Below are 24,347 nucleotides of genomic sequence, written 5' to 3'. Positions count from 1 at the left end.
AACTGCTGGTCACGCCTGCAATGAACTGAAAAGTCCTTCCCTCATCCATGGTGTCTGTGACTGTCTCTCTATCTTTCTTTTAATTCTTCCCGGGTCTTCTTTCTCTTCCTGTCCCCATTCTTGTTTTCTTCTATTGTTTAGAGTCCCGGGTGACCTCACCCATCCCTAGGCATCCACTATCACTTCAACAGGAAGCTCTCCAACTCAGCTCCATTCTGACCTCATTCCAGGCTGCAGCTCCACAGGGTCAGTTTTCTGCCCAACAGTCCTACCTGAAGAACTCTATGTATGAAGAGAAATATAGAGGACTCCAAGCTCTCACCTAGAAAACCTGGAGTCTGCCCTTTTGTAGTCCAAGGTCAGCCTCACTCAGAGCAAGGTCTTTCCACCACAGTCCTTTCATCCAACTCATTTTTTTTTAAAAAAAAAAAAAAAAAGTTTTTCCAAGACAAGATTTCTCTGTGCAGATCAAGTTGACCTTAAACTCAGAGATGTACCTGGCTCTGCCTCCTGAGTTCTGGGACTAAAGGCATGTGCTACCACTGCCTGCTTCCACTCAAACTGGCCTGCTGGACTCTGAGCCCCTCCCACTCAGCACTGTGCTCTCCAGCCTACTGCTGTTTTACTAGTTCGCAAATGCAACTGTTTACACTGTCCCCAAGCTTACAGATCTCCATTTACGGCCTAGCACCGATGTCAACTACCCACAGAAGGCACCCAGTTCCTCCTCACCTCACTAACTTTCAGTCAGTTTTCTTGGACAGTCCTGCTCCTGCCCCTAAACCTAGGATGGCCAGCCTTCAGAGTTCCCTGAGCCCAATTCTGCCCAATCTTTAGGCCCTGCTTATATGCAAAGTCCTCACAGAGCATTTCTTGATCAATCAGTCCAGCTCAAACCAGTGTTTCTCTTCTCCAAATGCCCTTGGCCACCAGGAATGTGGAGACACAGAGAAACCTTGTCTTGAAAAACAAAACAAAACAAACCCTGGTATTACGACCACCACTGCAGTGGTAAAGGACCATATGTTTTGGTTTTGGTTTTGGTTTTTTGAGACAGGGTCTCTCTGTGTAGCCCTGGAGAACTATATGGTTTTTAATCATTTTTTTCCCCTTAAGAAAGGGTTTCAACGTGTATCCCTGGCTGTCCTCAAACTCTGAGATCCACCGCCCCTGCCTTGGGTTAAAGGTGTGTGCCATCACTACCTGGCTGGCTTTTATCTTCTTTATAAAACAATGTTTCCTACCACCATTGCCCCTTATACTACATATAATGGGTGTGCCATCTTTGGATACCTTACCAGGAAAACCAATTTAAGAAGGAGAATTTTGAAAACTTGAAACTACAAAGGATTCTTAAATCTATCTCAGACTAGGTCTCTAACTTCTGCAGGTCTTTGTTTGAAAGTCACAACATCCAATAACTCCAAACTAGACTCACAGCGTGACCCCACATCTGCCGCTCATCTAGATGGACTCTAACTCAGAAGGGCACTCACTATTCCTCACAGGAGCCCAGCCCAGAGGCTGTGAAGGCTTCCCAAATGTCCCCAGGAATCATCTACTCCCAACTGTGGGACAATTCTGGCTCACACCACCTGCGAACACTACTGTATCAAATGGTCACAATGGTCACATACTCTACCCTCTCAGCTATTCCCCAAACCCAATCTAAACAAGTGATATTCCTGCGTAACCCTTTTCCAAGTGTTCCACTGCTTCCAGCCAAGGTTTAACTTTCATTCTCCATTTCTCCTTAAGCACAATTGCACCCCAACAATAACGACCACATATGATGAAGCTCCCCAAATAAGCCGCTGTCTGTTCCTGCTGCAGGCAGAGCCTTTGTACAAGATTACTTCCATTTGGGTTGGATGATCTTCCTTAGTAATCAAGTAACATCCTGAACAGGCTAGCCTCCTCACATTTATATTCTTTCTAATTCAGCAATAGTTCCTAAAGAAAATATTTATATTATATTTTTGTTTTTTATTAAAACATATGGTTATGTTTACTAACAGGTTTCATACATGTTCATGATGTACTCTGACCACATTCGCCACCCCCTCTCATTTTGCTCCAGATATAATTCCCTTCCTCGCCCCAACTATCTCTCCATCTACTTTCATGAGGTATTCTGCTATAAGACTCAATGAATTTTACTTGATTCAGTGAAATGAAGTAAATGAAGATTCATCACAGGAGCATGTGTGAAGGAGCATTTATTTACAGGAGTATAGAGACTTACAGGAGCTCACCAGTGGCTATAACACCCCCCCCCCACCTCTCTCCTCTCCTCCTTCTCCTCTCTCTCTCTCTCTCTCTCTCTCTCTCTCTCTCTCTCTCTCTCTCTCTCTCACACACACACACACACACACACACACACACACAGGTACACACATAAAATACTGAAAATGTACGTGTGTGTACATAAGTCTTCAGGGAAAGTTGGTGCCCCAAAATGCCTCTCCCAGTCCTATGTCAGGATGTCCTCAGAGCACAGCTTGTATGAGGAAGCGCACGCTCATACACGCAGTGAGTTCAACAGGTAGGCAGCCATACTGTCCCACCCCCATCTCACTCCCTCCAGCTCTTAGGCCCTCAGTCTTACCATCCTACCCCTCTTGCCTCCTCTGGCCCTTAGGCTCCTTTTGCCCCCTTTTCCAAAGTGCTCCCTAAACATTAGAGGGGGAATGCAGATCCCATTCATGTCTCTGAATTCAACAGTCACTTATTCTCAGTACTTTTGACCAGTCTCTGCAGTCACTACAGACCACTGTAAGAAAATAGGTTCTCTGCCCACAGCCGAGGGCAGCACTCATCTATAAGCATGAGCACAGTCACTGGAAGGCAGGTTGACAGGCATACCATGTCCATTTAGCAAGCAACAGCAGTGGCTATGACGTCCCCAACCACATTCTTTTGACCAAGTTTACAGAGTCAGATATGAATTCCTCCCCTGTGGACCAGAACAGGCATCAATCAAATCAATCAGAAAGCAACTGATGCTAATACTCAATATTGTCATGCATTCACTAATTATTTGCTGTATTAATGATCAAGTAGACAACATTACGTTAAAAAAAAAAGCTTAAAGAGTGAAAGCCATATCTATAAACCTAACAGCATTTTGTAAAGTGGACAACTGATCTTTTTTTTTTAAACACATCATTTGAGTAAAAAAAGGAAAAAATAATAATTTGATTAAATGTAATTTATATATGGGCTCAAATATTTAAAATGAGAGGAAATACTGTAGTCCACATTCTCCTTTGTCTTGTCAACTCTAATAATAATTCATGTAAAATTACCTAGAAACTTTTGATACAAAACAGAAGACATGAAGAGGAGACAAGAAAACATTTATAAGACTAGAGCTAGAAGAAAATGAGTATGGAGACTACATTAGCCAAGTACGGTGGCAGACTCCTGTAATCCAAGCAATCTTTATTTGTTTGTTTTGTTTTTCGAAGACAGGGTTTCTCTGTGTAGCCCTGGCTGTCCTGGAACTCACTCTGTAGACCAGGCTGGCCTCGAACTCAGAAATCTGCCTGCCTCTGCCTCCCAAGAGCTGGGATCAAAGGCGTGCACCACCACTGTCCAGCCCAAGCAATCTTTAAAAAGGGGAAGGCAGATCATTGAGTTTAAGGCCAGACTAGTCTAGATAACAAGTTCCAGATCAGCAAGAGCTATATAGTTAGACCCTGTCTCTAAATAAATGCAATCTATCAATAAAAGATAAGAAAGAGGAGGAGGAGATAAGATGAAAACATGGGCCCTTGAGGGCTTTATGAAAACTAAAAAGGCCTGTTCTGTCCTAGCTATGCCTTCCTGACCCTGGTGGTCACAAGAAAGACCAGAAGCCTTCTCAGGCTGTGAGAGCCTTCCTGGTTTATCCTGGGCCATGGTGTCTCACATCTGTAATCCATGCACTGTAGAGGCTGTGGCAGGAAGACTGCCACAAGTTCCAGGCCAGCCTGGGACTCAGACTGTGATCCTGTCTTTATAAAAGGGCTTTCTGGTTTCTCAACTAAGGTAGATTCTGTGAAGGTGAAAGAAAAGATTAGGTACCCGCTGTCACACAGCATTTTCTTGTACTTCACAGCAACCTACTCTCCCCATTTTTATTCAGGTCTAACTCAAATAATTACAGTATCAAGTAAACAAACAAAAACCAAGCCAGAGTCTTTTTCCATGAGGATGCTACAGCAGCTGCCTCTAAACCTTTGCTCCTCCTGCCTTACCTCTGGAAGCTGAAATCATAAACCTGTGCCATTGTGTCCTGCACTCTTGGTTCAAGCCCTGGGAACACAACAGTAAGCAGGTTTCTCTATACTTACTGTTCTGGAAAAGGTTATTTTGTGTAGAGGGTTCCATACACAAGTAGTATATAATTATACTCAGTGAAATGATTAAGGGGAATTAAAAAAGTAAAAGCAAGGAATGTTACAGAGTAACTAGGAAGGCAACTGAGGTCATAAGGTTCTCAGATATAACTCTAAAGGTAAGCTTGAAGAAATTCTGCGGGGCTATTGAAAACAAAGGGGAAAGATTATCCCGTCAAACCTTAAATGCAAATCTCTAGAACCGTAGATGTCAATCTGTGGGACAAGACCCCTCTGGTGGGTGGGTGGATGTCAAATAACCCTTTCACAGAGGTTCACCTAAAACCATCTGAAAACACAGATATTTACATTACAATTCTTAACAGCAGCAAAATTACAGTTATGGAGTAGTGATAAACTAGTTTTGTGGTTGGGGGTCACCACAACATGAGGAACTGTATTAAAGGATTGTAGCATTAGGAAGGTTGAGAACCACTGCTCAAGGACTATCAGAAACAAAAATTACTATTCAATCCCAAATTACCAGTACAGGAAATTATAGAATTTTATCCTATACACAACTCAAGGCTATTTATTAGTCGCCACAGTCACCAGATAACCAGTATTTCCACAGAAACCAAATGGCTGGCTGGTCAGAGTGAATGGCGGTGGGTCTTAGAATTTCTTAGATTCTCTTAGCATGTACATCAGGATATAACAAATGATTGCTGAAAAAAATACATAAAGGAAGGAAGAGAACATTTAACCCTCATGGGTTAAATCCCTCTTTAGGCCAAATGACTTCAATTCTCTCCAGCCACTCTGTGGTCTAATCATAAGAAGGAGGTGAGACAAGGGGGGATTAGACTAAATCCAGGAACAATACTATACTGGGAAACAATTAGCTTATGGTGTTACCTCTCAACCAATGCTCAAAGATCCCATCTTGAAATAGTAAATGCCACTTAAAGTCTAATATCTAAACGATGACTAAAAACTAACAAAGGGGACGATTATTTGAGTTCTCCAGATAAGGGCTTTCCATGAAAATACCTGAGACATCTCATTTGCCAGATGCTCGTTCAGAATGCTGGACACACACAAGCAGGTTGAGATGATGTGTTTAATAACCTTACTGGTAGACAGGAACAAAGGATAGTCTAGATTCACCTGTGTCACTTAACCAGAGTAAATTCCCCTATAAAAGATAAATTTCTCTCTATTTCTCAGTCCTGGGTAATCTGTTGGGGTGAGGGTCATTCCATCTCTGTTACTCTTCTGCCTGTGCTGTAAGCCCTGCCCTCTCACATTTCAGCACCTGGTAAAGACAGAGTTGGAGAAGTCTCTTCTTCAATTTCCAGAAGTTTCTTTTTTAAAGGACTGTCTTAGCAGTAAGAGCAGAAAGCAAAAGGCCACTCAGAGTTGAACAGCAGAGTTACACTTGCACCTTCTATCAAAGATGCCGCTGCTTTGTGCAGACCAGATGGAAGGCCAGAAAAGCTTCTGATAAATATTATCAAATGATGTGATGGTTCCGTGGTGAGCCTGAGACATCTCTTTGAGAGAGAGAGTAGAGCTGAGAGTAATGACTTATAGCTTCAAACCACAAGTAGCATAAGAAAAAAACATGAATGGGGGTGGGGCCTAAGGATTATGTTTACTTTCCCCAGTAAGACCCTTCCTCTGCATACACCATGTCATTTAAATCATAAAACCACAATATCTGAGTTCCAATATGGCTGGGGTTTGCTCCTCATACCACCAAACACATCTTTAAAGTTTTCAACCCAACAATTCCTGCTATGAGCAGGAAACCTTAAAGAAGGCACAGTTAAGTACTAGTCACGTGCACATTGCATGTCTACTCATTCATTTGCTCTGAATTATCACAATTTGGTGAGAATAAAAATTGGCTCCACAAAAACTTGGACCCGAAATGGCAACTGAGCTTTAAAAACTCCCCAGAGCACCACACTCACCCTTGAGGGGAGCGGCTCTTGTTTATCTAGTTCTACACTATCTCTGGAAGGGTCCTTACCAAGCCATGTGGGTGCCCCTGATGGCACTCTGCTAATGTGCCCAGGAGAGCGGGCCCTGCTCTGGTTCCTCTCTGCAAGAAGGAATAAACCTGCCATTCATGTGTTTACAGTCCACAAAAAGAAACAGAAGGCAGAACATGGCACGCCACAACTTAGGAAACAGGGGTAAAATGAATCACCCACCAAGTGACTGCTCCAAATGACTGCTTTCATTTTTAGAGAAAACAACAACAAGAACCAGCTCTTATTTTTCTCAGACCCAGCACAATGCTTCACAGTGACTTCCTGTCACTGAGGTAAATTCTACTAAGCCAAACTGTAAAGATATTTCAGTGTCAAGTGTGTCTTCCTGTTTAATGTAATGTTTCCAATTCCTCTCACACAAAAGCTGAATTTATGTCACCATAAAATTTACATGGAAGCCTTCAGCACTCCAGGCACTTCTCTGCTTATAGCCATTACTAATATAACAACAACATTACTTTAAAAAATAATAAAATGATGGCTCTTCTGAGACAGAAGACTAATTATCCTTACGTATTCAAATGGAAAGTCTTTTTGTTAAATTAGCGTGAAAAGTCCCTTCATCTACACACAATTGGCCCAAAGAAACAGGCCATTTTCAGGACGAGAGGCCAACCCATTTTAACAGTGAATAAAGCTTTTGAAAGCACTACACACCCTCTTCCACACTGTCAAATTTTTCAAATTGGTCCAGCAGTTTCCCCATTTTATTTTTTGAACACTTTAAGGCCCAGCTGGTTAGCATATCATAATTAGATTAATTAAAAGGAAAACAACAACCAAAAAAAAAAAAAACCCAAAACTGTTCCCTTCTGATCAAAATTATTCCATTTATGCTTAATTAGCTTTAATCCAAGTCTACTCATTTAATGGGGATATGATCGTTTGCATATTTTCAATGTCTTTTCTAAACTATACTTTGTAGCAGATTATCAAGGGGACACAAATTAGGAGAAAGGAGGAAAGAAACCAAGGCTTCTCAGAGCCAAGGATGTGCTGGGGGAGGGAGAGGATTCTGTCAGGGGTGGGGGTAATTTCCCCGCCACATCACAAACTACAGTCTTTCAGCACACCAGACCGAGAGGCATTACATCACACTCTCACAATGATAGGGGGAGGTGGCCCTGAGAAAGCAAGTTTTCAGCTTTCTTTCCAGCCTGCTCTCAGGCTTCTAGAATCCTGCATTAGGAGTAATGGAATTTAACTTGAGGCACCGCACTTTCAGGGTTGCTAACAACCACACAGACACTCGGTTTTATGGTCCTAAATGACCACTTTACAACAAATATATTTCCAAAAAGCACACATTGCACACTCAACTGGCCTTAAAAAAATCTAACATTAAACAAAATATTTTATTTCATGTGAAATGGAGACCAATGTACACAAAGAACTGGTAAAGAAACAATTTCTAAACAGAGTAAAGAGCCATTTATATCTTTAAAATGATCGTGTTTACAAGACAGTCCTGCCATTTGGTTGAAGCCACGATCAAAATAAAAGCGCATCTGGCTGCACATTTGAGAACACACACTGGGACCCAGTGCAAAGGAGCGCGCGCAGAAGAGAGGGTGAGCCACATATTGCCTGCATTTCAAGAAGGGGAATTTATAACCCCAAACCTGGTGTGTTCAGTAACCCGCTGGCCCTGTTTTAAAATGTATCTCACTTTAGGCAATTCACATCTCCAGGATAGCCGGACGAGAGAGAGAGAGAGAGAGAGAGAGAGAGAGAGAGAGAGAGAGAGAGAGAGAGAGAGAGAGAGAGAGAGAAGCTTTCCCATTCTAGGGCTAGTCCTCCCTGGTCCTTTGTCGGCCTTAGCAGCCGAAAGAATGCAAACCCATTTATATTTATGCAAATTTTTGCAGCAGATTTAAGGGGGGGAGGAAGAGGCTTGTGTTTTTAAAAAACCTCTTTCTAAATATCACATTTCAATTACTCACAGCTTCGTTTATTTGCACGATAGAAACGATAAAAAGCTACATATAAACTAAAAGTGCAATTAAATCACTTCAAATTTTAAATATTTTACCAAGTCTTTTCCATTTCTAAAATGCTGAACCAAAAGTACATCACGAGTATGATTTACAGATTCGCGAAATGTCTGAAGCCAGTCTCCATGCTAGAGAAATGTCGATTTGCAACACCACTAGTGCAAACGGTTAGACACGATCCATATAAATCAATTGGTTTTTAAAAATTGAAAATGTTTACCAACCTCATAAAGTGCAGCAGTGCTTAAATCCAGCAAATTGAGGCATACAAGGTAGAAATGGAAATGAAAAAAGGTCCAAAAAATGAATTCTTTTTGTCTATCTGTATTTTGTATTTTAAATATTCAGAAACCAGCAGAGACTCTGTCGGCCATTTTGGCTTGAACTAACTCTCGCTCACTCTCCCTCCTGCTCTCTCTCTCCCCCTCTGTCTCTAAAGGAAGCAGCTTTTTGTGACCTTCAAATAGAGGCGGATCACGTGACTTCGGGTAGGTTTGTCAATCAGGAAAGGGGAGGGAGCTGGAGTTGAAGCTGCCTTAAAGTGAAAGCAGCCCCTTTCCACCGGCTTTCATTTGTGCCGTGCTGTTACTTATACTCCCGCCTACAGATACTGCATGTGAAAGTGGCAACACCATAAGGGTAACAGATGAACAAAATAGAAAAACCTTTATTGGTTTATAGAAATATGCTCAGTTGCTAACGATGCTTGCGGATCCTGGATCTGATCTTGGCTCCCTTGCTGGTTATTCTCTAGATGTTTGGGCAAGAACAGACTGGCAAACTGCTCTTTAAAAGGGGGCTTAAACAAAGCTTTACCTAAACAAAAAGAGAATTTAGTTTTTAGATTAAAATGAAACAGGACACAGCTGATTTCTAGCTACCTCTAAAATACTCAAAAAGACAGGAAGTTACTCTACCCACTCATAAACAGAGTGTCAGTTCAGGGAGGTTAAGCAGCACCCGATATCAGAACGGCTCAGCAGAGGGGGAACGAACCGGAGAGCCTGAACTTGGCGCCTATTGTGTGAGTACAGCACTCTGTAGCCTCTCCCCTAACCCTAAGAAAGACTAAGCCAGGGCTTCACTACTGGATTCCTCCAGGCTGGGCAGCTCTGAGTCATCTTTAATCCCTTCCCTGCTGAGGAAGGCGCTTGCAGACTAGGCAACTCCATTAAAGCCTACCTAGCTTCCTGTGGCCCAAGTCCCTCCTCCTCAGAGACATCTTGATTCCTTTACCCTAGAAAACCCACCCTGGGCTTGAAGTATAAGTCCAGCCCCCACCCGCAACCCGTCTCCGTTTTGGCAGGTGTGCTATTGGAGATGGGAAGTCAAGGTACCTTGTTTCTTTCTTTCTTCTTTAGTTTTTTTTTGTTTGTTTTGTTTTGTTTTTGTTTTTCTTATGTGCATAAGTGTTTTGTATGCATTTATGTCTGTGTGAGGGTGTTGGACCCCTGGAATTGGAGTTTACAGACAGTTGTGAGCTGCTGTAGTTATGGGTGCTGGGAATTGGACCCAGGTCCTCTGCAAAAGTAGCTAGTGCTCAAAACTACTGTACCATCTCTCCAGCCCCTGGTTTCTTTGCCTTCCTGACTCTGTTCACTTTATTCTGGTCAAGTTAGTCACTGGCCAGGCGTGGTGGTGCATGCTGCTAATCCCAGTGTAGGAGCAGATGGATTTCTGCTCTACATATAGCAAGCTTCAGGTAAGCCAGAGATAGCATGTAACCCTGTCTCAAAAAGTCAGCCACTACCCAAAGCAAATATCTTGAGCTTCTGATACTTCTTGCTAATCATTTCTAGTACACATTTTATTACTGCAGAGTTGTTTGATTTTATGACAGAAATTGCTTAATGTTGGCCTTTCCCTACAAACTGTTAACTGTCTGTGGGCAAACACCACTATCTTCCCCATCTTCAGTGAGGTGTTACCCTGAACTCCAAACAGCAGCTGAATGACTGAGTCAATGAAATCACCTAGAGCTCTGCTCAGAAGAGCTGGGCTAAACAGAAGTAACAAACAAATATAAGTACTTTAGGGGAGAGAATGCCAGCGATCTCCAGGAATCCCTATCCATTCTATCTATTTTAAGGATTCTTTACAGACACAAAGAAGCAGAAATAGTAAGCTGGCCAAGGGGCTTCTCCCAAACAAACTAGGCTGAGTGGCCAGTTAGTTAGCAGAGAACCAAGAACTCCAAAGACCAGGCTACCTTGCAAAAGAACCTGTTAAAATCCATTGAAATGCTAAGTGTTTGTCTTTCTGGCTTTCAATGCCTTTATACTATGCACCTCCACTTTTCAACTCAGAAAAGAACAGGAAAGGAGCTGTTTTGGAGCAAGCAGAGGCACTGTCCAGTCAATCTGTGGTGTAAAATGCTTCTCACTGCACTGAAATGGATGCAGAGACCTGAACAACAACTGAGATTCAGGCAGAGGCAGGAAACTCCCAGGCTGAAAACTCTGAACATTAATCTATTTCTATCCTTCCAAAACCTTCCAGTTGAGTTATGGAAACCTTAGCATGCTCAATAAGTGAAAACCTGTGGAGACTGACTGACTATACAGTCACCTTGTTTCAATTTGTGATGGTCACAAATTTTATTCTGCTATCTCTATCCTCCAAGGTATAGTATTCTTATACAGATATTTAAATCTCTTTCCTGTTTTATTTAAGACTACATACAGCTTCTTACACTATTCCCTCTTATAACCTTTCTTCACCTGAACAATTCTTTTTTTTTTTTTTTTCCGAGACAGGGTTTTTTCTGTATAGCCCTGGCTGTCCTGGACTCACTCTATAGACCAGGCTGGCCTCAAACTCAGAAATCTGACTACCTCTGCCATCCAAGTACTGGGAGGCACCACTGCCTGTACACCAAGTACACGCGCCACCACTGCCCAGCCACCTGAACAATCCTTATACAACCTAGATCTATAGATATATCATTATATAGAACATATGCTGGTGGGGAACACCTATAATTCCAACACTCAGGAGTTCAAGGCCAGCCTCCAACAACACAGTAAGTTTGAGGCCAGCCTGAGTTACATGAGACTCTGTCTCAAAATAGATAAATAAATTAAATTAAAAATTTAAAAAAGGGCTGAGAAGAGAGCTCTGTGAGTAAATCATTTGCCGTGCCATAATTAGCCATGTGAAAAAAGCGTCTGAACAGGAGAGGCGGGCCACTAGCCGTCACGCCCACAGGCACATGTATGAATACACCCACAAGAAGCAAAAAAAGGTATTCAAATAAAATATTTATTGATAATAGATCATGAAAAATATTTTAAAATAATTCTTTGGTATAATTGTAACATCACTGTTTATTAAATACAAAAACAAATACCCATACTAATGAGATACATGTGCTTTATTATCTTTACATGAATTAAATCTTGGCTGAATATTTGATACTGCAGGACATGGGGACTCTCTAGTATTTTCAGAGCTGGTCAATATTTTGATTTTATAAACACCAACATTGAGAATACCACTTCTCATAGACACATATAGGCCATTTCAGAAACTCTTAGAATTCTCTCCTAATCCAAGCCAAAATTCATTCAAAGATATATATTATTAACAGCGACTTAAACAGCAATCTTTAAAATCTAACATTCTAACACAACAATACAATCCAGAGATATACCAATTTATACTTAATGCTGAAGAAATGACATAGGAAGAGATGCTAAGTCTTTGTTTCCATAATTAAACCATTATGTTCCGATAAGAGTTCAACAGTTGGTATGAAAGGAAAAACACTGCCATCAGAACATACAATAGTCTTGAGTCTGAGCCAAGGTGTTTCAGGCAACATCTGCTGGCACGGTACTATGTGAAAGCATGTGTGGTGCAAAGTGAGTGCTGTGTATTCAGCAGCAAGGCTACAGTGAAGCCCTACGATGCTCACAGATGAGCACGGCTGCAAACACTTCACGTTGATTATGCATTTTTGAACCAATGTTTAGTCACTCTGCATTCAGAAATGTTTTACTGCTGCCCAGTATTTTTACAACCCTCCCATTCAGCTACACAACCCCATAGAAGGCCACGATCCACAGAGTCAAGAAGCCAGGGCTTGGAACTGAAGAAATGGCTCAGTGGTTAAAAGTAGTTGCTGCTTTTCTAGAGGACCTTGATTTGATTCCTAGCACCTCCAGGACAGCTCACAACCATTTGTAACTCCAGTTTCAGATGCTCTCACACCCTTTCCTGGCTTCCATACATGGTACACAAATGTACATGGAATCAAAACACCGATACACATAAAAAGTAACATAATAATTTTAAAAAGCAGCTAGGGCCTAGCATACATGAGATCCTGGATTCAATAACTATTACCTATAACATATACCTGCAGCAGAGAGAAATAGAAAGATCTAAATGCCAGCTGGGACTATATAGCTACACAATCTTGCCAGAAATTATGAAGGGAAAGAGGATTCAACTTAATGGATGGTAGGGAAAATACAAAGTATCAAAAATGAACTAAAGAAAAATTAAGGGACTGGGTGGTGGTGGCGCATGCCTTTAATCCCAGCACTTGGAAGGCAGAGGCAGGCAGATTTCTGAGTTCAAGGCCAGCCTGGTCTACAGAGTGAGTTCCAGGATAGCCAAGGCTACACAGAGAAACCCTGTCTTGAAAAAACCAAAACCAAAACCAAAACAAAAACAAAAAAACTTAAGGCACTCACTGTGGGAAAGCACCTAAGACACAAAAGGTAGAGAATTAGGGTTCAAGGCCAGTTTCAGGTTCACAGAGTTCAAAGTCAGAACAGGCAATGGGAAGACCCTGCCTCACAACAAACAAGCAAAACAAAACAAACAAAAAGCAACAAAACAGCAGCAAAAGAATCCAGCAAAAGTCCTAGATTAGTATCAATTAAATCAGCTGCTTTTAGCCAAAGAATTTCAGAATCAAAATTGTAAAAACTCTTTTAAAACATGAGAACAATAATAAATCATGAATTTATATAGAACGTATCTCTTATTGTTTCTATAACATGGGGCAGAGTGTTCAAAGTCTACAAACACAAGTATACCAAGGACCTAGGCAGTCTTACAGCTGCATTGAGATATGGAGTGAGATTTGTTTCCAGCTCACCCTGCCTTCTTATTGGGAACACACCCTTGATCAGGGCTTCTCAACTTGTGGGTTGCAACCCCTTTGGCAATCCTCTATCTTCAAAAATACACTATGATTCATAACAGTAGCAAAATTATAGTTATCAAGTAGCAACTAAAATAATTTTATGGCTGGGGGTCACCACAACATGAGGAACTGTATTAAGGGACTGCAGCATTAGGAAGGTTGAGAACCACTGCTCTAGGGTAAAAGCTATTTGCTTCTTTTGACCACTTTTCAGATGCTGCCATCTGAAAAGGTTTCGAGAAACCCTGTCTCGAAAACAAAATAAAACAAAGAACAAAAAGAAAACAAAAGTTCTAGTGCTAAGAGAGACATCTGCCCCTCAAGGTGTTGGTCAGAGATGCCCTAAGGACCCCCAAAACAACACAGGCTACTGGCACTGCTCTTGATTGCACACCAGGTCTTGATGGTAAGATCCTATTGCTCAATACACCACACACTTTGGTCATAGGACATGAAGAAATCAAGTTGATTCTAATAGGGAAGTTTCTTCTCTTGCTGGCTAGCTTTCAAAATACTGGAAGGTGCTATGCAGCCTGCTGGTGAAGGAAAGTCATCAACAGTCTTACCCACCTGCGAGTCCTGCAAACTATAATTAGGACCAGACTTGGCAAGATATGCCAATTGCTGCAATAGTGGCACAAATGGTATAGAAGTAGCCAATTCTTTTCTGGTTGGATTTACGGCCTGACACTCCATGAGAGGAAACACATACTTGGTACTATAAATTGATCCAAAACCCATGGGTGAGGAAACCATAGACTGTATGGGATTAACCTACTATTATTATTTTTTGTAAACTGACATGGTATTAAATCACTCTTTAAAGACCTGTATCTTAGATTAGTACTGCAGTTCTCAGCTCTCATCAAAGCTTATTTGTGCAGTAGACAATGGTTAATATGGAAACATACTTAATCAAAGTGTAAAGAATATGTGTCTGTAGAGTTTTCAGCTATAAATGGGATATCTATATGATACAGCTCCCCCCCCCACCCCCGCAACCTCTTGGCTCAGAGAAAATCTTGGGAGAGGGAGTAAAAAGATCTTAAGAGACAGAGGTTGGGCAGGATCAGAGAAAACAGTGGCCCCTGGAAATGACAGTATCAATATACTCTTGAACTTCTATCAGCTAGGGTATCCTACACAAGGTTAAGTCTTTCAACATTCTAGCATAGAGAAGGAAAGGCCTCATAAGCCCCCACCCTAACCAAGGAGCTTTTGGCAGTTGATGGGTGTTGGAGAAGGGAAAGAATTCGTTTTCTTTAGCAGTGTGGTCCCTCATAGGTCAACCATGCTCCAGAAGATGGTTCAACATCCATGCATTGATGGGTAGCACAAATTGGACATAAAGTTGGAAACAAATGGTAGGACAAATCTAGGAGTTAGGGGAAGAATAAAGGATGAATGATTGGCGCACACCCTTAATCCCAGCACTGGGAGGTAGAGGCAGACAGAGTGAGTCTCAGTCCAGTTGAGCCTATATAGTGAGACTCTTGCCTCAAACAAACCAGTAAATAGAGTATACACAGAAATCCTCAAAGAATTAACAAAAATTATTATACTAACAAAAAAATTGCTCAATTCAAACTCATTGTCTTGTAATTTATGTTGGAATATCTTGCAATTTTTGAAGTTTAGGCTTAAGCCCATAAACTAACTACTTTTGAGAAATGTGTGTGTGAGGTATGGGTTAAAGCTCATACTTTGCATAGATATTTCAGTTTTTCAGTATCATCTCTGGAAATGCCTTATCATTTTATCCTTGCATCTTTGTCAAAGCTTATTACCCATAGACATGAGAGCTTATTCCTAGCCTGTGGCTATTTGTTTCATGATTTATAGTCTCTGTTTTGGTGTTGACAAATTATCTTGATTATTGTGTTGATAACATCTGATTTTTTATTGAAAAAAGTTGTTTTCATTATTTTATTTTACATTACATTCATTTTCTTGTTACACAAAACATAAAAAATTACACATATTTAAATAAAGTTAAACATATCTACACACACACACACACAACCTAAAACCACACAGAGAGGCAGGCTTTGGGTTCAACAGTCACTATTTGAACATCTACTATGTAGCAGGTATTTTCCAGGTCCAGGAAGCTGTAAAACTGTTTATTATCATCTGGAACGACATTGGTTAAATACTTGCCTATTGTGAATGAGGCCCTGCTTTCAATCCCTAGCACTGCACATTCATTCATCCAATCGATTGATCGATCAATCAATCATGGTGTCATAATGAAAATAAGAGAAAAAAATTCACAGCAGAGGTGAGATTTAAAATTCTGAACTGAGTTTCCATTTTCCCTTCCTCTTATTTTTTTCCTCCCTCATTTTTTCTTTTCTTTTTTTAATCACAGCCCTGGTCACACTGTGTGCTTGAGCATGACCCTCCTTCCTCTGTCTCCTGAGTGCTTGGTGGAGGACCCTAGCTGGGGACTGAAGTAGGGGCTCTGCACATGGTAGGCAGGCGCTATTCCAGCTTAGCTGTCTCCAGCCCCTTCCATGCAGTCCTAAAGGAGGAGGCTTGCCATTTGCCAGGTAAAGGAAACTGTAGACACAAAAGCAAAGGCTTTTCTAAATTTTACTGACTTCAACCCTACCAAACAATGCAACTGAGGATGAAGAGGAGGAGGAAGAGAAAAATGTAACTGAGTTCTGTTTCTATGGTCTTACCTTCATCATAGTTGGAAGGCAGAATAGTATTCCAAACTACGTGGGAATCCCCAATACAACTTAGATCTTTAGATTACTGTTGGAAATTAGAATGCTACTACCATACTCTGTGATATTTATAAATTAGAACTTTAAAGAGGCTTGTTTTATTATTTTTTCTTTTTTTGTTTCTCTCTTCCTTTCTTTTCTTCTTTTTTCCTTTTTTGTTTGTTTGTTTCTTTGAGAGAGGATCTCTCTATGTAGTCTTGGCTGTCCTGTAACTTGGTATAAAGATCAGGCTGACCTCACACTCATGCCTTTCAAGAGAGATCTTCATGCCTCTACCTCCTTACTGCTGGGATGACCAGCTTTATTACTATTTTATGTATGTGTACATACCTTTGTATAGGTGTCTGCATAGCATTAAGTAAAGTGGCCAAATACAGAGCAAGGAATAGTACAACAAAAGGAATCTTTTTTTTTTTTTTTCCTTTGCCAAGCTGAGAACCTTGTGTTAGCAAGGTAAGTGCTCTACTATTGTGCTCCAAGGCTAGCCTAGGGGTCTTTAGTCTGATGTAGGGTTCTATTTACTAAAACGTAGATGATATGTGAGTGACTGTGGGTATGCACACGAACAACTCCTGTGGCATTTGGAGGATAACCATTCCTTCCTTTCACCTCTTTATGGGTTTCAGGGGTCACACTCAGGTTAAGGGAATTGTGTGGCAAGTGCTTTTACCTACTGAGTTCCATGATAGGACCATGAATATATTTTTATGAGTTGTTCTTTGTTATAAGATTAATCCATTCATGGCTGATACTCTTTTGTTGTTGGAGACAGGTTCTTTTGTATCCTAAAATGAGTGAACTCATGTAGACTTGAGGAGGACACTGAACCTCAGATTCTTCTGCCTCCATCTTTGAGTGCTGGGTCTCATGCATGATGCATTACCGCACTTAATTTATGTTATGTAGTGCTGGGGATCAAACCCAAGGCTCTGCACATGCTAGCCAAGCACTCTCTACCTTGCCATCACTCATCTTTTGAACACTGAGCAATACAACAATCTGAAGTGAACACAATTATGCAAAAAAACTCTTCAATAGACTGTGCTTTCAGATATTTATTTGGTCTCTCAAAAAAAATCAAATGAAGAATTAATAGATTCAATAAATAAATATTTGCTAGGAAAAAAAAGATCATTTTAGTGACTTTAGTAGACTAAAGACCTGTATCACGTATCTTTTGAAGATGAGAGTCAATTTCAGCATGGAGATTTGTTAGAAAGTGAAACTGAAAAAGGAAAAGGACAGAATGAAAGAGGCCAAACCCATCAGCACATGAAAAACCAACACTTAGCTTGAAAATCACTTACAATAAATGCTCTTCCTATGAGTGTCAAAGAAAACAGTATCAAACTAAATCAAAACCCTTTGTGAATGAAACGTTTATCTGAAACAAGCTCTCCAAAAGCATGATGAAAAGTGTCTGGTCTCAAATTCAGAGATCGCCTGCCTCTGCTGGGATCAAAGGCATGCACCACCATGCCTTGCACACCACCATGCCTTGCACACCACCATGCCTTGCACGATGACTTTTCAAAACACAGCATGAGCAGAAACTTGCTCATATGTTGTGCTGCACCATGTGTAGTAGTTGCTACTCTTCACTGTTGTGACCAAGTACCTACCTGGCAAGTTCAACCTTCATCAAGTTGACTGGATTTGATATTACCTAGAGACACACTTCGTAGTGTATCTATGAAGGTTTCCAGAGGTGGTTAGCTGAGGGTACACTGAATGCAGGTGGCCTTATCTCATGGGCTAAGGTCTTATACTGAATGAAAATGACAACGAGTGACAACATGAGCATTGGCACTCATCTTTCTGCTGACTGAGTGTGACATGATGTTACCAGCTGCCTCCTGCTCTCCTTCCATACACCGCGATGGACTCCCTCAAACTACAATTCTAAATAAATCCTTCCTTCCTTAAGCACTTGCTTTTGCCAAGTGCTTTTGACAGACCACAGTGGCAGAGCATTTACCTGGCATTTGCAAAACCCTGGATCCTATCACAAGTACCACAGGAAACAAAACAATAATAACAACAACAAAAAACCATAAAACAAAGAAATGAAAACTTTATTTTTCCTCAAATAGAAGAACACAGCTACTTTGCTCCTGACACTCACAGAGGGTAAACATATCTAGGAGAGAAGACACATTTCTGCCTAATTATTTCAAAATAGGGTAACAGAGCAGACCCAGAATGGATGAATCACTAAAGAATGAACAAAAACAGACAAAGGTAGGGACTATACTTTAGTGCTCACCTAACAAGTGCAAGACCCCTGATCCCATCGTCAGCACCGAACCAAGCCATACAACAAAGCTGCAAAGCTTAGAGGTCTTCTAGAGAAGGGTAAAGATATCACACACGATACTCAAGTTTAATATGCTGGTTGAAATTCTCTAAAAGCAGAACACACACACATGCATTATCGGTCCCTCGAGGATTCCTGACCACTGAAGCCAGCTCAGGATAGGTTACAATTACCAAAGAGGCCTTTGAAGACAAAGACAGGTTTGTTTAGGAAATGGATGCTAGACCTCTAAAGAGCAGAACTTTCCTTAGTATCCAGGAAGAAGTCTTCCTGCCCTTTCACTGTTTTTTCCCCAACTTCCTATTCTTCATAAGGTTTTGGCGTTGACTTCTGTTACTATGCTAACCACCGTCCCTTCAGGAGAGCACTGCTCAGGGACAGCTAAAGAACTGACAAATAATACTATAAGCACCTTACAGTCAGCAAGATCTGTGACTGAATCTTAAATTCCATTTTGAGTTATACTGACAGAGGTAGATCCTTGACTAAAATGGAGACAATATGCTCCAAGTGGACTGAGTATGACACTGGAGCTAGAGAGATGGCTCAGTGGTAACTAGTCCCAACTGCTCTTCCAGAGGATAAAGGTTTGATTCCCAGCATTCACAGAGCAGCTCACAACCATGTGTAACTCTGGTTGCAGGGAATCTGATACCCTCCCTCTTCTGGCCTCTGTGGGTATCAAGCATACATGTGGTGCATAGACATACATGCAGACAAAACACACACACACATAAAATAAGTACATCTTTAAAGAAAAAAACAAAACAAAAAACAAAAAAACTGAGCCAGTAAGATGACATGTATCTACTGTGAATACAGGAAGCCCTTGACAAATGGAACTGTGATTTTTATAGGGCAATTTTGTGGGGTAGAAGAGTGGGTGGGAGCCATGGAGAAAAGTATTTCTCTTCCCTTTTCACGGAACCAAATAGGTGTCTGGCATTCTAATTCCCTAAAGAGGAATTGATGCCATCAGCTCATCTAAAATGAAAGTGCAGTAGACAGAATGGAGCAAAGTTAGGATTATACTGTGAGCTATTTTTAAAACTGTTAGCTTAGCAAATTAAAGGGCTGTGAAGATCTCCTGGTTTCCATTCACAACAAACATAAGACAAGGCATTCCCCTTTAATGAATCTGGCCTCCTGGCAGCAGTCTAGTCTGCATAATTCATTCCTAAGGGTTTAGGAAACATCATTTTCTTAAGATCCACCAAAATAAATTAAACTATTTTCTAGGAAAGCAAAAAAGGGGGAGAAGGACCAAGAAGAGGAGTTTTCTTTACAGATTTTGGTAAATTTCATGAATCACCATCGCATTCAATTTAGGAAACTACTGTCTAAATACAACTTGGAGTTATGTCAGTGCTTTAAGTCCATCTTAAGTGTTTTTCCTTTAAAAGGGCATATGAAAAACCAGTCTGCTTTGAAACACCATTTTCTCAATTCTATGACAGATTAAGGGAAAATAAGATCTATTTACAGCCACTAAAAAGCTATACCAAAGGTCCCAAATTGAAGTTCAAAACCAGCTGCTTTTTCAGAAGTGGGGAAGAGATAAATCCTGAACTACTAAGAATGTTGGCTAAGTCATAGTATTTTTAGCTTCTGTTTCATCAGATAAAAACTTTATTTTAATAGTGATCAGAAGTTTCAATTATCACTGGAATTGAATTTCAGGAAGTAGTGTGCAGACAATCCCACACTTGGAGTGTGCAGTGAGCCTCCTTCATGAAGACCTGGCTAAGGAAAGGAAGCGCCATTTCATACTTTCTTTGGAAAACACCCAAACTTAATTAGTTCAATTTGGAACATCCTGAGCCGTAAAGCTTTTGCTGAAACGTAACATAAATTCTGATTAGCCAAGTGTGAAAAACAACAAAGCCAACTTTCTTGTCCCTCTCGTTCATCTATAAATAGAAGTAATGCATCAACAAAGCAACTGGCCTGCTCTGCAGGATCTCCCAAGTGTACACAGCCCAGCGAACCTGCTCTCAGCGCCCTGAACCAACTGCTTCTGGGGAGCTGTAATAGGACCCTTTTAATAAACTGTGACTCACGGTTTGCTCTCTTCTCCAGGAGGTGGCGTCTTGCCATGCCCTTCCATTACAAAATCCTCCTGTTCCACCTGCAAAGGCAAGCACCACAGGTCAGCAGCAGTCAGTACTATGATGCGACTTACTCCAGTGCCAGGACCTGCTCTGTGCACACCCAAGGGTGTCACTACAGTGTCTAGAACTTGAGACTTTCATTTTCCAGGCTTGCTCACGGCACTTCTCTTTGGGTGGATAGGTTTATGGGATGAAAAAGAAGATCAGCAACTCATGCAACTGAGACAAAGGACTAGCATCTGAAACATAAAAAAACTATCTAAGAATCAATGAGAAAATATCAGCCCATAAAAAACCTGCAAAATGACTGGGTAGGAGTGTCACTGAAGAGAACACAAAAATGGTCCCTAAATACATGAAAAGCTGCATAATTTCATGTCAGTCAGAAAAAATGCAAATTAAAACCATAAAGAGATACTATTTCACAACCTCCAGCTTGGGCAAAATGACAAAGCCCAGCAACCTGGAGCATTAGAGGTGAGGAGCATGGCAGCTCTCCACTCCTAGTGGGAGGGAAAACTGGTACAATTTTGAGAAAGTTGAATTTGAATACAGGCTTACCACACAGACTTCAAATACATTTCTAGGTATGTGCTCTAAACTTTCATAAATATACAAAATTATCCATTTGATATTATATTCTTTGCCCCATCTCCCTCTCCCTCTCTCTCTGAGACAGGATTTTCTCCATATAGAGCAGACCTTCATGAGGGTCCCAAACAACTGGAATGGACTATCCCCGAAGCTGTTGCTAGCTGTTCTATTAGCTGGGCTGCCCTGTCTAGCTTCAGGGGGAGAAGCACCCAGCCTTGAGGAGACTTGGAGTGGCAGTTGAGGAGATTTCCAGGGGGAACCCCCACCCACTCAAAGGAGAAGGGGAAGGGGGAGGATAGTTGGGCGGTGACCAGAAGGAGGGGACAGTAAATGGGATGTGAAGTAAATAAGTAAAAAAATTAAAGTTTTAAAAAAGGCATGCACCACCAACATCCAGCAGAACAGTAACATTTTTAACAGAAGAAAATACAAAAATAAATATCCACTGACAATAGAATAAATAGGTTAAGACATTTTTAGCTACGTTACAAAAATCTAACCTTTGTTGAAAGAATCCCTTGGCATCTACAGAGGATTGACTCCAGGACTTTTAAGGATACCAAAATCAAAGGAGGCTCAGTACAAAGTAGTACAGAATTTGTATACAACCTATGCTAAGATAACATGGTTTGTTCCATGGGGCCCAGAATATAGTTTTTATTTTAACATATTATTTATCTGCCTGTATATATATGCATGTGTGTACATAAATATATGGGGAGATCAGAGGACAACGTGTGGGAATTGTTTATCTCTTTCTATCATGTGTGTCATGGGAACCGAACTCAGGTGGTCAGCCTTGTAAACAAGAGTTTTTACCCACTGAGCCGTCTCACTAGACCAAGATTTTTTGTTGTGTTTGTTTGGAATAGGATCTTATGTAGTCCTTGATGGAACTGAACTTGCTATTATGGACTTGAGGCTGGCCTTGAACTTTTATTCCTAATTTCTTACCACTCAAGTGCTGGCATAACATGCAACTCCTATGCCCAGCGCTAGATTTCTTTTAACACCTAATACAAAATGAATGCTATGTGAATTGCTGTCATAGTGCATTGTTTATGGAATAACCAAACAGCTGTATATACTCAGTGTAAGGACAATGCTTTCTAGTATTTTTTTTTCTTTTTTTAAGATTTATTTATTTATTTTATGTGTATGAGTACACTGTAGCTGTACAGATGGCCGTGAGCCATCTTGTGGCTGCTGGGAATTGAGCTCCAGCCCCGCTCGCTCCCCCCCACCCCAGACATAATTCACTGTAGCTGTCTTCAGATGCACCAGAAGAGGGCATCCGATCTCATTAGGGGTGGTTGTGAGCCACCATGTGGTTGCTGGGACCCGAACTCAGGACCTTCAGAAAAGCAGTTAGTGCTCTTACCCGCTGAGCCATCTCTGCAGCCCTAGTATTTTTTTCTTAACACAAAGAGAAGAAGCCAGTATTCTCATGCTTGGTAGACAGTGATTCTACAACTGAGCTTCAGCCTTTACCCACTTCCCCGACCTCAAGTGTTTTCTAGCTGTAAGTGAGCGTTTTGAGTGAGGAACTCATACAGGGAGGATGGTCTAAACAAGTAGGTTATGACTTTATTTATGAATATGTACAAACACATATGTATATACAAACTCTTGCTATACTAGTCCAAGCTGGCTTCAAACTCACAATCCTCCTTCCTCAGCCTATATACAATTATTTATTTAAGGATTTATTTTTATTTTATGTGTATAGGTGCTGTGCCTACATTTATGTCTGTGTACTACATGAGTGTCTGGTGCCCATGGAGGCCAGAAGAAGGCATTGGATCTCCTGAAAATGGATAGTTGTGAGCTGCCATATAGGTTCAGGAAATCAAACCTGGATCCTAGGGTTCTTTCTTTTCTTTCTTTTTTCTTTTTTCCTTTTTGGTTTTTTGAGACAGGGTTTCTCTGTATAGCCCTGGCTGTCCTTGAACTCACTCTGTAGACCAGACTGACCTTGAACTCAGAAATCCACCTGCCTCTGCCTCTGCCTCCCAAGTGCTGGGATTTTAAAGACGTGTGCACCACCACATCTGGTCCTAAGCATTTAAAGGTAATGAAAATTGGGCTGGGGAGATGGCTCAGAGGTTAAGAGCACTGAGTGTTCTTCCAGAGGTCCCAAGTTCAATTCCCAGCAAACGCATGGTGGCTTACAACCACCTGTAGTGGGATCTGATGGCCTCTTCTGGTGTGTCTGAGGACAGCTACAGTGTATTCACATAAAATAAATAAATATTTTTTTTTAAAAAAAAGGTAATGAAAATTTAATCTGTATATATACAGATAAATCTATATAAATAAAGATTTGACTATTAAGAAAGAAAATGATGCAATCTAGGGTAGTGATTTTCTTAGCAGGGAGAGAGCATGGTCAGGGAAGAAGTGATTCAGGGAGGACACATGGGGCTCACCTAGGGCATGATTATCTGCTACTTCTTGGCTTATTCCCTACACTCAGGAAATAGAGTCTGAGTTTGAGGTCAGCCAGAGCTCAATGGAGTGTGGGGAGTTCTTTGTAATTATTCTTTTAACTATATGTCTATATATAGTTAATATAGAATTTATATAAATTTCTAAGAAAAACAGGCATTTTTACTGCCAGGTATTTACTGGTCATAAAGAATACCTCTGCTAATGGGCTTATCAGTCCTATGAAAATTACCCCAAAGGCATAATTTAAAACCAAAGGAATGGGTGATGGTCCAGTGGTTAAAAGCACTGAAGTTCTGCAGAGAAGCAGTACCCATATGGTGGCCTACAATCATTCCATAGCATCTGATACCATCTTCAGACCTCTGCAAACCAAAGGACCTCACATGGTATACATGTAGACATTTAGGCAAAATATCCATACACAGAATAAAGCAATGAATCTTTAAAAAAACAAACAGTGATGACTGAGACAGGCTGACTCTGATGTGTTAGAACAGGGGGTCACGTCAGGACATACCATACACTAGGCCCAAACAGTTCCATGCGTAAGAGGTTTGAGAGGGGAAGAGGGGGCAGTAGCGTGGAAAGAGAGGAGAGAGAGA

At 41.0% G+C, this 24,347-nt stretch overlaps 1 long non-coding RNA gene across 1 annotated transcript in view; it reads right to left on the bottom strand.

Annotated features, from left to right (window-relative positions):
- Positions 1-19,287: 19,287 nt before the first annotated feature.
- The window catches only part of LOC116076240, an 80,398-nt gene continuing 75,338 nt past the window's right edge, over positions 19,288-24,347 (bottom strand). Inside the window, exon 4 of the long non-coding RNA XR_004112874.1 lies at positions 19,288-20,717. This is a non-coding gene — a long non-coding RNA (uncharacterized LOC116076240). The remainder of the gene's footprint in view (positions 20,718-24,347) is intronic.

This window comes from Mastomys coucha, unplaced genomic scaffold, assembly GCF_008632895.1.
Source record: "Mastomys coucha isolate ucsf_1 unplaced genomic scaffold, UCSF_Mcou_1 pScaffold11, whole genome shotgun sequence".
NCBI classification, from domain to species: domain Eukaryota; kingdom Metazoa; phylum Chordata; class Mammalia; order Rodentia; family Muridae; genus Mastomys; species Mastomys coucha.
This window is presented reverse-complemented; position numbering and strand designations above follow the sequence as displayed.